The 16,480-nt window shown below is 43.5% G+C and overlaps 1 protein-coding gene across 1 annotated transcript in view; it reads right to left on the reverse strand.

Annotated features, from left to right (window-relative positions):
- Nucleotides 1-16,480, reverse strand: part of HOMER2 (homer scaffold protein 2) — a 511,148-nt gene that overhangs the window by 411,706 nt on the left and 82,962 nt on the right. The window lies entirely within an intron of this gene.

Consider the following 16,480-nt stretch of genomic DNA (forward strand, 5'->3'; position numbering starts at 1 on the left):
TACACGCACTCATACACCCAGTCATTCTTCAATACACCTTGGCATATATATAAAACATATTTAAACTTTATACAAACACACAGTCACTGGATGATGTCATCAGTGATGTCATCAGTGATGTCATTTGAGATGTCATCAGTGATGTCATCGGTGATGTCATGGACCATGTCATGAATGATGTAATATGTGACGTCATCAGCAGTGCATTGCGAGGGAGCGAGTTATAGTTAGTTCATCTAACTATAACGGGGGAATTTCTATGGTTTTGTACGAGTGAAATGTCTAATTAACTATAACGTCCCTGAAACCTATTGTTTTTTCAGTGAAAATATATATATATATATATATATATACACACACACACACACACACACACAGACACACACACCTAATAATAATAATAATAATAATAATAATAATACAGCATTTTCTAGAGCGCGAACAGTTACCTCACAAGGAGGTGTCCCGGCGCTAGGAGCGGCAAAGACACAGAGACCGATTTTAAGCAATTAGCGCGGTTGGGTGAAGAGCCAGGTCTTCAGCATCTGCTTAAAACAGGATTCTGAGGGGGCCTGCTGAAGCGCAGGGGGCAGGGAATTCCATAGCGCCGCCGCCTTGGCCGAGAAGGTTCTTCCTCCCAGCCGGGCCCTTTTTGTTCGTGGAAGTGCTAGCTGAACGCGGCAGTTGGAGCGAAGGGAGCGGGCCTGAGTATATCTCGGCAACCGATCTCTCAGGTAGTTTGGGCAGGTGCCATACAAGGATCTAAAAGCAAGCGTAAGTGCCTTAAATTTGATCCTACTGGCTACAGGTAGCCAGTGAAGTGAAAGAAGGTGCGGAGAGACTGAATGCTTAAATGGAATACGCATTAAAAGTCTCGCAGCCGCATTCTGGACCATTTGCAATCGCTGAATTAAGTACTTTGGCAAGCCCAGATAGAGGCCGTTAGCGTAATCCAGTCTTGATGTTACTGTGGCATGGATTACTGTTTTTCGGCAACTCTCAGGTAAAAGTCGCAGAATCTTCCGTAGATTCCTCAGCTTGCCTAGACAGCAACCCGCTACCTGTTGGATGTGCGAGGCAAAAGACAGGTTATTGTCCCAGCGCACCCCCAGATTTTTTGCCGTTTGGCTAGGCGAAGGGGCCGGTCCCATCGCTGCCGGCCACCAAAGCTCAGATGGGGGAGGGGAACCTTTCCATAGAAAATCACTTCCGTCTTGTCCGCATTAAGTTTCAATTTGTTGGTGTTCATCCAACACGCAACGTCTTGAAGACAGCCCTTGAAGCTTGAAAAGGTCGCCTCTGACACCTCCGAATATGGAAACACCAGTTGGGTGTCATCAGCATATGAAATTGCCTTGACCCCCCAATTGGCAATCAACGTGAAAAGCGGAGCCAGGTAGATATTAAATAATAATGGGCTAAGTGCCGAACCCTGAGGGACGCCACAACTGAGAACCTTGGGTGTTGAAGAAATGGTCCCCAGTGCCGCCTTTTGGGTTCTCTGAGTCAGATACGACTGTATCCAACCCAGCGCCTGGTCCTGGAGGCCTACCTCTACCAGTCGCTTCAACAGCCTTGCGTGGTCAACCGTACCAAAAGCTGCAGATAGATCCAGGAGCACCAGCATGGCTGAGTTTCCTGAATCCATTGACCACCTCACTGAGTCTGCCACCTCAATCAGAGCTGTCTCGGTACTGAAACCGGGTCTAAAACCTGACTGCGTTTCGTGCAGTATCCTATTTTCCTCCGTAAATTTACTTAGCTGCCGCTGGATAACTTTCTCAAGCATTTTTCCCGGTGCAGCCAGCAGAGAAATTGGACGAAGGTTACTGAGGTCCATGGGGTCCCCATTTGCTTTTTTCTTTAATGGGAGGAGGGTGGCATGTTTCCATATCTCCTGGAACACCCCGGAGGAAATTGACGAATTCCAGATGTGCTGTATAGTGGGAGCCACGGAGTCCGCCATTATGCTCCAGAGCTTAGGTGGACAGGGGTCATCAGGTGATCCTGACTTACGTCTCAATTCCTGCAAGACCGTGGTCAGAGCTATAGGCTGAAATTGAGACAAAGAATCACCAGTCGCCTCTTTGATAATCAGATCTGTCTTCACCGTCCTCCTCTCAGGGCCGAAGGACTCATAAACTCGCTTGATTTTTTGGTCAAAGAAATCAGAAATGCTATCGCACAATGTGACCGACGGCGGTACCTCCCTCTCAATACATCTAGGTTTGAAAAAGGACTGAACCACCTTAAAAATGTCCTTGCTTGAGTGTTCTGCCTGCTGAATAGATGCAGCAAAGAACTGTTTTTTGCCTTTCTAACAGCCTTCTGCAATTTTTTGGAGGCATCCTCATATCGGGCTTTTTCCAGGGTCCCGTAATTTACCCTCCAGAGCCTCTCAAGCCTCTTGCACGCTGCCTTCTCTACTCTAAGGTCCTGCGAAAACCAGGGGGCGGAAGGGGATTCCCTCTTGGACATTGTGCGTTTTGCTGGGGCAATGGACGCCACCATGTTCCCAATCCAGTCATTGAACTGCTGTGCATCAGTGTTGGCATTTGAGGTTAAAGTTGGTTTAGTCTGAGCCAGCACAGGGCCCATAGTGGCAGGGACTAGCTTCTTCCATTGTCTCCTCATAAAGGAGTACTTACTTGTCGCCAGTTTATCCGCCGCTAGGTTTATTTTAAATGGAATGAGCGAATGGTCTGACCAAACTAGCGGCAATGACGCCTCCATCGTCACGTTTTTAATGTTAGAAAGAATTAAATCAAGCGTATGACCCGCTCTATGTGTGGGGCCATCATTGATTAGTCTCAGATTGGCTGCATTCAGTATGGCCCTCAATGTCTCAGCAGGGGCGCACATACACACACACACCTATACACTCACACATGAATTAACAAATCCAAAAGTGGAACTCATAGTAGTACGTTATGTATGATACAGTCGTGATGTACCTTCCGCTCGCAATATTTCACGTGACCTTTCCAAATGGCCTACATTGTTGGTAAATATGAATATATTTACATAGATCACTAAATGTCACTGTAATACCCCTGAACACTTTTAAGAGCGGGTGCATCCATCTGTGCTAGTGACTGCACGTCATGCTCTTTACCACCAACGCCCCTAGGGAACATGGAGCACTCTCAGGTTCACACAAATCTAATTTATTGTTCAAATTTCACAGCAAAACGTGTTTCGACATCAGCATGTCTTGCTCAATGTCATTAGAGGTAAGTGGATTACCATCGTCCGATTTTATAACCATTGATCACTCCCATTGGTTAATTGTCCTTCAGTAGGTGTGTTACAGCCGCATTGTGCACAAGCCCCACAGTGCATTTTACTGGGTAAAGTACATCCAGATTCTAATCAGCACTTCATAAAAAATGGGAGAGATACCACTCAAAAATTAGAAATCTGTTCCTCTAGCTCGGCCACAATTTACCAAATCAGGAAAGGCACACTACCAGCGATGTCACTGACCATGTCATGAGTGATGTAATATATGAGGTCATAAACAGTGCATTGCGGGGGCATAAGTTAAAGTTAGTGCAGGTAACTATAAATGTTAAATTTCTATGGTTCTGTACCTAAATATAACGTCGCTGTAACCTTTTGTTTTAGAATTGAATACATTTATATATTTTTTTCACTTAAAAAACAAAGGTTAAAGAAACATTATAGTTAGTTGAATGTCAGTGACATTGACATTTTGAAAAGAAAAAAAAATACTTCGGAATTCACTAGTTATAGTTAGCACAGCTAACTATTACTTGTGCCCCTGCCATGCACTGCTCATGAAATCACTCAGGTTATGTTCCATGATGTCATCAGTGATTTCATAAATGATATTGATGACCTCTCAGATGACATCACTGACATCTAATGTGTGCTGGTTTGTTTTTATCAGAAACAACTGCTCACTTTTTGTTTGCCTGTCCGGCATTTTCTATTCCAAGGCGTGTTTGGCTTTCTCCCATGTGTAAGTCCCTTGGTACCAGGAGCAGCGCTGTGGCATTACGAATCTTGCGCATTAGCTCTTTAACAATTGTTTCTGTGGCCCTAGCTAAATTTCTGGGTTGGGCATGGTCCTTACGGAGAAAAGCGATTAAGTGCACCCTAGAAGCCCCTTAATGGAACATGGTGCCTGGGTCCCTTTTGTGCCTGGAGTCTGGCTTTTTAGCTTACCGATTTAGAATCTGTAGTAGTTAGTGTGTCTTTCTACTATTCTTAAACCTACTCATCAGTACACTGATTTATTTAATGCTTTTTTTAACAGTTTTTTAATGTATTTATTGATGTCCGGTACTATTGAGGGCACAAAATTGTGCTCTTGTTTTATGTCTGTGTCTTTTATGATTCATTTTTAAATCGAATAAAGACTGATGATGATGATGTTTTTATAGTTTACATAGTGGCGGGTGACTACCATATTACTTTTCTGCCTGATTTTGTACAGCCTGCATGCAACTAATAGGTGTAAGTGTTTACAAAACACATTAGCTCCTAAAGCATCATAGGTATGTAGAGGCATTGAACACGTTATAAATCTTTGTATTGAAGAGTAACTGTGAGCAGGCGACAGTTGACTTGTAGTCCTTATGCTCCACACGTTTTTTTGTACTGCAGAAAAAGTTTCCAGCAGGTAAAAGATTCTGCACTCTACATACAAAGTATTACAAGCAGCCTTGAGTTATTAGACAGAATCGTCTCAGCATGTCAATTTCTCCTGAACACGGAAGACTGTGTGCATCAGGTACAGGCCTATGTACATGTGCTTGTTTTGCTTCAGAAGACGGGCTATATGTAAAGTTTTTACTACAGTATGAAGGCTTCTGGTAGTATAATCTTTAACTCCATCAGACCGTGATTATTTCAAGTAAATATTTGCTCTTTGGGCAAGTTTTGCATAGAGTGTACACTGTACTTGGTAGATCGTTTTTAATACTCTGTGGTGTATTTCTCATGAGAGTTTCACTGTGCGCAAACAGTATGGGACAGAGTAAACACTGTTAACAGTACCCACCTTTCTACTCATATCCATTTAATTTCTCAATGTAGCTTCAGTGACTGTCATGGGCTTTATACAGGTAAAGAGTGGCCGTGGTAGGACATTCGATATGTAACAGGGCATGAGTATCTAGAGGAACTTGGTTTTCCCTGAACAATTGTATACAAATTGAACCCTGTGTGCAGGACAGGTTACCCTTTAATCAGTGGTTCATAATCAACATGAACTCTGCTGCTGTATGGTATATGGTCAATGTTGCAAATAACACAAGCTTGCTTTACCTATGGGTGTTGTATGTATGATAGAGGTAAAGATGCTTCATATTATTCTTAGCTATTTTGTACTTCTTTTCAAACTGCTAATGCCATACTTGTTTATAGAGTGATGTGTACAAAAGCTTAGATGAGGTGCAGATATTTATATAGCGCAAATCACCAACCAGTCTCTAAGCGCTTGCTTAAGGAACCCGTCCTGGTATTCCCCTGTGAGGTGAAAGCCAGGCATCCCGCCGCGAGGGGCCATTGTGGAGATTAAGCAAGCTATTGCCCAGAGTCGCAGAGTGTGAACCCATGAATCAAGTATGCACTGGAGCGAGAATTATCGAGTCCATGGACAATTTATGGACTCAAGACCCAGCCGAGCCGGGAATTGAACCCTGGTCCCGGGCCCACCTCTGCTTCCAGGTCTGCCTACTCTAACCAGTGAGCCACACTTCTCAGTGATGTCATGTGAGGTCAAACAGTTTATGGTGGGGCGCCAGGTATAGTTGTTTTTCCTAAGGGTAACTGTTGAATTTGTGTTTTTTCTTTGGTTTAAAACATTAATGTTGTCACAGACCAATTCACCTAACTAACATTTCTTTAACCTATGATTTTTTCAGTGAATTTCTAGGGTTTTAACGTAAAGTAACATTTCATTGCAATACGAAAATGTGACACCCAACTGCGCATGGCCAGGCCCTATAGCCAGCACACACATGCAGCCAACACCATAATGCACAAAGCCTTTGGCTGTGCACAGTGGGGGTTGGCCATAGGGCCTGACCCTGGGAAACCCATCACCAAGGGCCTTTTTTTTAATTATAAAGGTGAGAGGTGCCGCACAGCACCTTTCCCCAAGCCTTTTTATGCCCCAGGAACCGCATCCCTCAGGGCTCTACATACAAGTTAAAAGGGGAAAGGGCTGTGCAGGCCCTTTCCTATGCCTCTAAGTCCTGAGGAACCCATCCCCAAGGATAAATAAAAAAATAAAAAAAAGGGGGGGCTCTCCCTGAACCGTCATCAGCCCAAGGACCCCATCCCCTGGAGCCACTTATTTAAATAAACTGAGAGGGGCGGCGCAGCCCCCTCCTCGAACCTCTTGAATTCCTGGGGCCATGCTTAAAGGGGAGGAGGGTGTGTATGGCACCCTTCACCCCCAAGCCTTGTTAGATCCTGGGGAACCCATCCACCAGGGCTACTTATTCAAGTAAAAGGGAAAGGGGCATGCATGCCAACCCCCCATCCTCCCTGGGCCAATTTTGGCTCTGTGGACCTAATCTCCCAGGGCTAGGTGTGATTATTATGGGGAGGGGGGCTCACAGCCCTCCTCCCGTGCTGATTTTGGCCACAGGGACCCCATCCCCTAGTCCCCAGTGTGAATATTAGGAGGAGGGGGGGGGGGGGGGGACACACTGCGCTCCTCTCTCGGCCGATTACTGCCCCGGGAATCTCATCCCCCGGGGCAATATTAGGGGGGGCACATGGCCCCCCTACTAAGGCAGATTTTGGCCCTGGGGGCCCCATCCCCTAGAATGGGGCATATAGCCCCCTCTCGGGACAATTTCAGCCTTGGGGTCTTTAAGCCTACCAAGGGCACCCACCATACTCTTCTTGGATGCCCTGGGGTGGAGCAGCAGGAGCTTGCATGCTCCTGCCCAAAGGGAGGAGCTCCTAATGCTGCTACTGTTACTGCTGAGCGGGAGCAATATTTTGATTGGTTTCCCTGTCCACTTCAGTGGGGACAGAGAAATAGATCAAACGACTGATTCCCACTTGGCGGAAGCATTTTCAAAGCTCCCACCCGTTGGGTGCAAACTTGGTGTTCTTCTTGCTTGGCAGGAGTTTGCTCCTGCCAAGTGAGAGCAAACACGTTTCTCTGCACGTGCCGGTGTGGGCAGGGAAACAGCTATGTCCCGGGGCCACAGCTTCTGAACCATCCCCAAGGGAAGGGGTCCATGGGGCCATTATTGGCTCAAGGAAGGGGGGTAGCACAGCCCCGTTCCTTAAAGTGATCGCCCCCCAGGGGAGGGCTCCGCAGGGCCTTTGGAGGCTTAAAAAGAGAGGCCACATGCCCCCCCTCCTCATAAAAAAGACATTGCAGGCCTGGGGTGGCCTACCCGGGGCCTCTGCAGGCTTGTTGGGGGCGTTCATGGCCTCCCATCCCCATGAAAACTAGTTTTGGCCCCAGGGAGTGTTCCCCCAGGCCTCTGGAGGCTCCTGGGGGGGGGGGGGGAACATCAGCCCCCTCTTTATGAAGACAGCCCCAGGAGTGGGCTGCCCGAGGCAGAAGATTAATAAATGTGGCCTATGGTGACAGGGTATCCCTATCTCTCTACCCCCCCCCAAATAATATTTCTTTTAAAAAAAACTTAAGGACAGGGGACCGAGTCCGCGAGTCCTGTAATGGCTGCCAGCAACATTTTTCTCATGTTGATGGTACTTAATCTGAGCACTCACTCTTGTGGGAGTCGGACTCCCGCAGAAGCGAGATGACGCAAGGGAAATAGAGCTCCCTGGACCAATCAGAATGCTCTATGTTTAAATTGCCGCTCCCGCAAGTGTCTTACGGTCTCAACCAACTAGAGATGCAATTATTTTTGTCGCTTAAATTCTTAAAAACTAATGAACAAATTTATACCAATTCACAAAAAACACAATCTGCGGATTGAGATCTAGCTTTCTGCCGTATTTGGTGTAATTAGATTCAGCAGTTTTACTGTAGTCCTTTTTAAACAAGCCTACCTGAAAATACATGGGAATTTTGCATTTTGGGACACCACCCACTCCCTTTTTTTTCTGGGCTCCCCCTTGACAGATCACTCTGAAACTTTCAAGAAAGGAGTTGAGGTGGAGCCATAATTATCCGCAAACTAAAAAAAAAAATTCTTCTTATAGAAAAGCTGACCTAATTGTAACTAGCTATACACACACACACACACACACACACACACACACACGCGCGCGCGCGCGCGCACACACACAAACCCCCACACACACATCTGGCATTTCTAGGAGATTTTTTTGGTTGAGTAATAGAGTTCAGTTCAGTTCATTAGAGTTAAAGTCTAGAGCCATTTTCATTTCACAGGAACGTTCAACCAAATTATGCATTTTTTTTCCACATGAATAGTTGACCCTCATATAAAACTCAAGTGGCAGTACTGAATGGCCACCAGCAGCATAAATATACCATTTCTGTTAAGCAGTGGGTATAAAAACGGGTTGATACTGTAATTTCAACCAAGAGCTGTGAAAGCATGCAAAGATTTGCAGAGCTGCACAGTTCTCAGAGGCACAAATACAGTCAGCATACTTACTAATTATCTGCTGGATGCAGATTCTAAAGTAGTGGGCGAGTACAGAAGGCCGTAACTCAAGAATTAATTCCCCACAGTATTATGAAAAACAGGATTTCAAAATAAGTGGGTGGAGTGCTCACTTGCAACTGCTAGGTGTATAACACGGTACTACCTACAGGAAAATAAACATATGAAAATGTTAATGTAAATTCGAGTACTACAAAGTAGCTATTTTAGCACGAGGTTTTTTTTGGGCTTCTAAGCGCAGACGTTTATATTCCCAGTATGCAAAATTAGAAACAATATTTAAAGCTGTAATGTTATAATTTATTAGAATGGCTTACACACAGCTGCTTAGAATTATTTAAAGAAAATTCCAGGTGGAAGCGAGATATTAGGAAAACTCAGTAATTAAAGCCTGTGCAAAAAAAGCAGAACGTTTTCTGATTTCAAGTTATTGGCATGTTTTGGACATGTACTTAGTTTGCATTTGCATGTAGTGGAGAAGACCAGGTCATGCCACCTTCAAAACTTTATAAAACATAATAGTTCTTCCTACTTCAATCTCTGCAGAGTCCTCAAAACATTAACTTAAATTTGAAGAACCACATTAGTTTTAAGGTTTGCAAGGGAGCGAATCACCAGGTAAGACTACTCAGGAATCTCACACCTTTCCTCCCACAAGCAGGTGGTTCAAGCACTGTTTTTGCCGAAGCTAGACTATGGCAGTGCTACGCTATGTGGCCTCCCGAAATATACCTTGGCCCCACTTAAGGTTGTATTGAATGCGGCGGCCAGACTAACCACGGGCACAAAAAGATCTGCACTCATTTCCCCAGTCCTAAAATCTCTAAATTGTCTGCCTTTTGAAGCAGGAATACAGCGAAAGATTGCCTGCCTTACTCACAGAGCTCTCCATCTCAAAACCCCCAAGTACCTATGCCAAAAGCTAGAACTATCTGGAGGTGGTAGACCCTCATGAAGTGCTAACACCTTCCTTCTGAAACCACAGATACTTCGCAAAAAGAGAACTTGTCAAAGAGCTTTCTCCGGCTCCGCTCCACGGATCTGGAACTCTCTCCCTCCTGAAATTTGCAGACTGACCTCCACGGTTGCCTTCAAAATGAAAGTAAAATGATTCCTTATGTGCAAGTTCTTACCCTCATTGGGCTCCGATCATTTGCTTGAAGATACTGGACTTTCACCCACATCCCTTGTACAGATGTATTATATCCCCTTACCTAATCTTTTCTTTCCCTCCCAGTCCCGCTATTTTTTTTTCCAACTATTGTGATGCTGTGTTGCACCCTTTGTAACTGTCTCCTTTGATAGGTATTTGACGCCTGCCTAACCGTGACCATCCGTAATTGTGAAGCACACGGCTATCCCGCGGGATCATGTTCGCGCTATATAAAACTTTATAAATAAAATTCCAGAACTTTCACAATAATGGCATACTATTCAAGTGCATTCTTCCTTTTCAACTCAAATCAGTTCTGTCCTTGAAAGCTGGGCTAATATCAGCGACGCAAGAACCCATTCTTAGACACCATAGCTCCACTACTGATCTTGCTGGACTGTTATGTACGTCGGTCACGAACAACTCATCTAATCTAGATTATCCAGTTTCTTAGTATTATCTACAATTCTAAAGCCCTCACCACCTACAACTGCTGCTGTGGGACAGTGGCGCCTTCCATTTCACTGGATAGCCCCAGTAAAGCTCCCCTCCACCCTGGTGACCTGAACGTTTATTCAGTAAAACCTAATCAGACCTGTGACAGATCCCGTGCCCACATTCCAGTGATGGGATGGCAGCTTCATTTAGCCCAAGACATGTCCCCTTTGCGATGCTACATTTCCAAATTGTACCGACCTTCAGTTAAATAAACCAATATTAAATATAATGTCCCGTTATGTCTTGTCTTCAACGAAAATTGGGAATAAATGGTCTTCTAGTACGACACTGGGTGGCAAGCATGGTTTTAATGCAATGCCTTGTTTGTTAAAACTACTTAGGGGAAAGAAAAATATAAAACTTTGTTTCAATGGTATGGTGAAGCCTGTATAAACAAATTAAAATCCCACTTAGCTTCAAAATACTAAATGCCATGTACTAATTTTTACTGTGGCCTTTAAACAGCTAAACAACCAACAACTTCTGATGTTATTGATGCACTTTCCTCAGTAGAAGATGCAAATATGAAAAAGACAGTTCTGGAGCATTTGAAGACCATTCAATCATAGTTCCAAAGTGAGACAAAAAAAATATTTAAAACATTGTTCCCCATCCAAAGTGAGTGCAGTTGCAACTCAAAATAACAAAAAGGCCCAAAACAAAACTTTTAAACAAAATTGAATGCAAACTATTTAAATTCAAAAGCCAGACCGTGCAAAAATATGCACCAGTTTTCAAAAAAGGTGGCCCAGACAGAAAAAAACCGAAAGACAGCTCAAATACATAAGAGTTTTGAGCAGTACAAAATGATATTAAAAAAACATGTTAATCAGGAACACAAAACTACGACTGGGCACAGCAGATACTTGTGAAGCGATTATTGTTCAGGCACAAGAAATGTTGCTGGTATGCGTTTACATTGTTGCCACAGGTATGTCCAAATTGGGACATGTAGTCCTACAGTATATGGGACAATTTAAAAAAATTGGGGGCCCTCGGCCAGACGTTGATTGGGGACCCCTGTTGGGAACAGCTTTCAATTTATGATCCAATTTCAGTTCTTTCATGCCCTTTGGCCAGGGAACTGACACTGCACAGGCACACTGGTCCAATTTCTAAATATTCCTACATCTAATATGTAGGGATAGGGAGGTGACAAATGAATAGGAGAGGTCCTGTTTTGATCTAAAAGAAACTTTTTTATGGCTGTTGCATTAAACAAAAGCAACATTTCTCTGCAAAATATCTGTAACAGACTCTCACCCATCACCCACATTAAAAATAAATGAAAGGAAAACGGTATTTGAAACAATCTAAGAATTATTTAAAGTCATCAGGACAGAGCTGGCTCCATCAGGGGCCCCCTGAAAGACTGGGGCCCTGGGCAGAGCCCACTTTGCCCATGATTTAAAACGTCTCCTGGTGATGGTCTTATTCTACAGCCGTGTGGCTTAATACTAAAGCCACTACTTTAGATGTGGACGTTCCGTGGCCCATGAAGCTATAATGTCACATCCGCAGGGCGCATGCAGCTATACAATTCCTTAGGTTTGTTTGCCAACAGAAGTCACAAGGCTCAACTTTCTTCCAGATGCCTCACTGCACTATTATCACAAGGACTGCCTTGCAATGCCCTATTTTAAATGATTGGCTCTACCTTAACCATGTTTCACCTCTTACGCACTTTCAACCACCAAAGGTCTGCTCCCAGACACAAGTGGCAGGACACCTTCAGACCACAATGGTTTTAGAAAGCTATACCAGAAAGATAATCCAATCATGAACCAGAGTCAATCACCTCATCAGTTACTGGACCATGCCAACATGAGCCTTCCCCTGCTCCCCTATTCAAATGTTACCTCCGGGTTTCAAGCACGGATGATTCGATAGGAATATTTGAAGGTATATTTCCTTTACTTTCCTAACCGTAAAGTACAATCGGAGAAAAGCAGGATGAGGTCGCAAGGCAGCTGACTTGGACTGCCTTCTTATTTGCACGTGCCATATTTAAAATGGTGTATGCCATTGAACTGCAGGCTCAGCTCTATCGAGCTGAAATGGCTGCTGGTAAATAAGAGGGTACCATGCTGTTCCAAAGAGGCACTGGGTATTTTGATTCGTGACATTCCCAATTTAAATGTTTGATTCTGTTGTGCACAATGACTGCCATTGCTACCTTTGAAATCTCCTGCTAAGGCATTCTTGGTGCTATACACAGACTGCTAAACACATCGAGCATGCCAGGTCTTTCTTAATTTAGACAGAAAGCCAGTCAGAGCTAATAATCCCTTTGTTAGCTCTCTAGCTCATGTCGCTTCACATCCAGTACTATATGGCACACTGTAATCATCTGGGGAGGGGAACACGACAGAGGCGGCTACAGAAAGCGTGTTCCGTTTCAAAAGCTGGATAACTGTCCATTTACGGCAATGCTCAACGGGTGGAATGTGTTGCGCAAGATAAGCAGCGCCATTTTTAGAACACGGCAAACTATATCAAAGCAGGTTACTTCAACCTATACGTCTGGTTAGAGAGGCATATGTTTGCATAAGGTTCTATATTGGCAGAGCTGGATGTGGTGAAAGAGGTTCCAATATGATGCTGTGGTGTTGGTGTGTCAAACATGTCCATGCTTATATGCTATCAGGCCTCGAAAAATCATAAAAATGTTACTAGACCTTGTGACTTGAATAATCTACTTGACCCAACTAATGCGCTTGGTCCATAAACTGGTCCAAATTGTGTGATCCAAGGCAAATATTTTATTTCATCAAGCCGCCTTTTCCTCCCTATTAATTGCCTGCTGTACAAAATCTCTTATTTTTGATTTAATAGATCAAACCTTTGCATCATGTATAATAAAAATGTAGCCCACAGAAAAGGTATAGATGACCCCTTCACTTGCCTCTTGGTTCACCAATAGCATTGTCATCAGAGCAGGAATGTTTGTAAGTTCATGTTTAAAAACTCTCACTTTTAATAGATATATTATTAAAAGTATGTAGTAGTGCACTGCCATTTACAAGTAGTACATTTCCATTGAGATGGCCACAACGTTCCACTGACATGCACTTTTACTGATAAACCTATATAGCCTACACACGCTAATGGGGTAATTGGGTTTTAGCCCATATTTATCATTTGTACACCACCTAGTAAGGTGTTCTGATCCTATTAAAATATTTGTTTCCTTCACACATCAGAACTAAAATAGTGTTCTCCCAACTACTGAAATACATTTTGAAATGTTTTGTAGAGTTCATTTACAAGATATTTAAATGTTTTTTAGAAGCAAAACGGACCTCCTACTGCCTTTTATTGAACACAGTATGCTTGCCAGACAGTTCCCTTCACTTTTCTTTCTCTGACTGCAAAGTTAGAGGATTTTGTAAACAGGATCTCAATGATAAATGAAGGAACATTCTGTAATAAGACATAAGCGGACCTTTGACCTCGGTCTCTAAATGCACAGCAAATATAACAAGACGTTTTAGTAATGAGGTCTCTATTTGGCAGTGGACTGCACTCTGTCCAAGTAGGGACCCTCACTCTAGTGAGGATAAGGGAGTCACACAGCTAAGATAACCCCTGCTCAACCCCTTGGTAGCTTGGCGCGAGTAGTCAGGCTTATCTCAGAGACAATGTGTGAAGCAATTATATGCACACAGTAGCAGTGATAACACAACAAAATGGTGTCCACACGAGTTTAGAAAAATATCCACTATTTATCTGAACATAAGACCAAAACAACAAAAATCCAACAAACGTAAATAAAGATATCACTTCTGAAAGTAAATAAATTCAGTCCATAGAAATTTATGGACGTGTTTCTTTTAGCACAAAGTACCTTGGATGCGTCAAAATTCAAAGACTAAACAGGCTAAAGGGATTTGAGGTGCCAGAAAAGCAAAGTGGTACGTCGATTCCTTACTGCAACACAGGGGAGGTGATATGTTGGTTCCTTTTTTGTCAGGGGAGGTGATGAGTCTGCTCCTGACACACTGCATCGGTTCCTTACTACTGTGCAACATTGGTGAAAAATTCGGCACCCAGGGGCGATGGTTCGAAAATCCAGATGCACTACATTGAAGCAGCTAAGCAGGGGCCGCATCGCAAGTCACGGACGTCGGTGACAGTACTCAGACTCGGGCTGCGTCGACTTTTAAGTCACAATGCAGATGATGCGTCAATTTTTCAGCTGCACAGCAGTAATGCGTCAATTGTGATTGCACACAGCAATGATACGGTGATTTTTCAGCCACACGGCGGTGCTGCGTCGAGAAAACGGTCTCGGAGTTTGATATTATACTTCCTCTGATGTTTTATTTTGCAGATGTTAACAGAGAATTAATGTAATAATATCTTGGCATGGAACTAGTGAAAGTGTAGCCCCATTCTCTAGAAATGAATGACTGCCCGCTGAGAAGTCCCCGCCCCCTCCAACTACAAGACGCACTGAGCTGTTGAGTAGCATTGACTTGTCAGTGCGTAAAGCTTGTTGCTGATGGACCAAACAATGGTGTTCAGAAATCTTGATTCGATCATTGTGTGGTATTTGCATTATCTTAAATTACTTTTTAGATTGTTACATTATTATTCTAATGTTTTGCTTTGTGCACACACTCTACTAGTTTTGGGTGACAGATGACAATCTCGAAACTTTGCTGCTTGCCTCTGCTGGGATGAGTTCTACCGATCAAGTAACTTTATTCTAGAATTATTGGGACAATAAAGGTGCCTTGAGGTATTAAAGTGTCCACAAAAAGGCAATGTCATTCTGGGTCTTGAAAAGGTATTCCTAAATGTCCAACTTTTATGTTACCTAAGACAGCAGCTGCTCAAGAGGATCATTCTACCATAGAGGGGCTTGTTTAGGTGCCATTAGATACATTTGTTTTGTGGGTCCTCGGTCGGGGTGAAATCTACGCCCCTGTTAGATGTGATAATCTTTTGTGTGGTCTTTGCTCAGATTTTTTCGTTCCCCATTGCTGAACCCGTTTCTGTTGGCCACAGAAGTCTGTGTACTTTGCCACTGCCAACCAGTGGTAAAAGGCTTGCGCTCTCCTTTGTTAACATGGTAAAACTGGCGTACACCTCACTGGCACAGTTAATTTACTTAAAGTCTCAAGTACAGCATTTCTTAACCTTTAGACTTCTGTGGACCCCCACAGAATCATTCATAGAACCCGGGGACCCACACTGAGCCATTATTAGAAGCCAGGGACACCCAGCCTAAGTAATTTCTAGGATTTGGTCCTACAAACAATTCACGAAAATACAAAAACAAGTCTGCACTCAAATATGGAAATATTTTGTGCAATTCACAATCAAATATAGAAAACATTTTCAATGTGGTTTCCTTATTCATAGTTTATTAATCCTAATACTATTTAATTTTGCAAAGTTACGGCGCAGACCCCCTCAGTTGGTCTCATTAACCCCTCGATGGGTCCTTGGACCACAGGTTAAGAACCACTGCTCTAGTATATGGTACTACATGTACATAGACCCTGTAAAATAAATGCTACTAGTGGGCAGTACTCATTATGCCGTCCACTAAAGTGGCACTGTAAAGCACATCTCAAAGCCTGCCACTGCACTCTGGGTGTGAAGGTTTAAACTGCCATTTCAACCAGGCAAAATAAACCTTTTGCTAAGCTCTAACCTTCCTTCTTAAGAACCAAGTCACCCCTAAGGTAGGCTCTACAAGCCCATAGGGGGAGTGCATGGTATATAAAAAGTAGGGCATGTATATTTATTTTTTTACATGCCCTGGTAGTGAAAAACCTCCAAAGTAGTTTTTCACAGTGGCACGGCTGGCTGTAGGTTAACACTGGTTTACAATACTACATTTAATAAGTGATACATTTAGTTTGGGAGTAGCTAAAGAAATGTTTCAAGGGCACATATTAATACCAAATTCAACTGAAGGGTTAAGACAGATTTTATAATACTATAATGGTAATAACACTTCAGGAATTTGCCATTTTCTGACGAAAACCAATTGGCTTTCCTGTCGGTGTCCAACTATCACCTAACCCCTGATGGCTTCTCTATGGTGAGATGTGTATTGCTTTCGGACAGAGAACAAAGACCTCTTTATGTGTAGGGAGGGGGGCTCCTCCCTTAAGAGGATAACCTGTGTGCTGGGCCAAGCTCATTCCTGAGTTTCAAAGGATGCTTACCTTGTCACAGGAAGATGAACTTCACACCTTTGTCTCTGTATTTA

This window comes from Triturus cristatus, chromosome 3_1, assembly GCF_964204655.1.
Source record: "Triturus cristatus chromosome 3_1, aTriCri1.1, whole genome shotgun sequence".
Taxonomy (NCBI): Eukaryota; Metazoa; Chordata; class Amphibia; order Caudata; family Salamandridae; genus Triturus; species Triturus cristatus.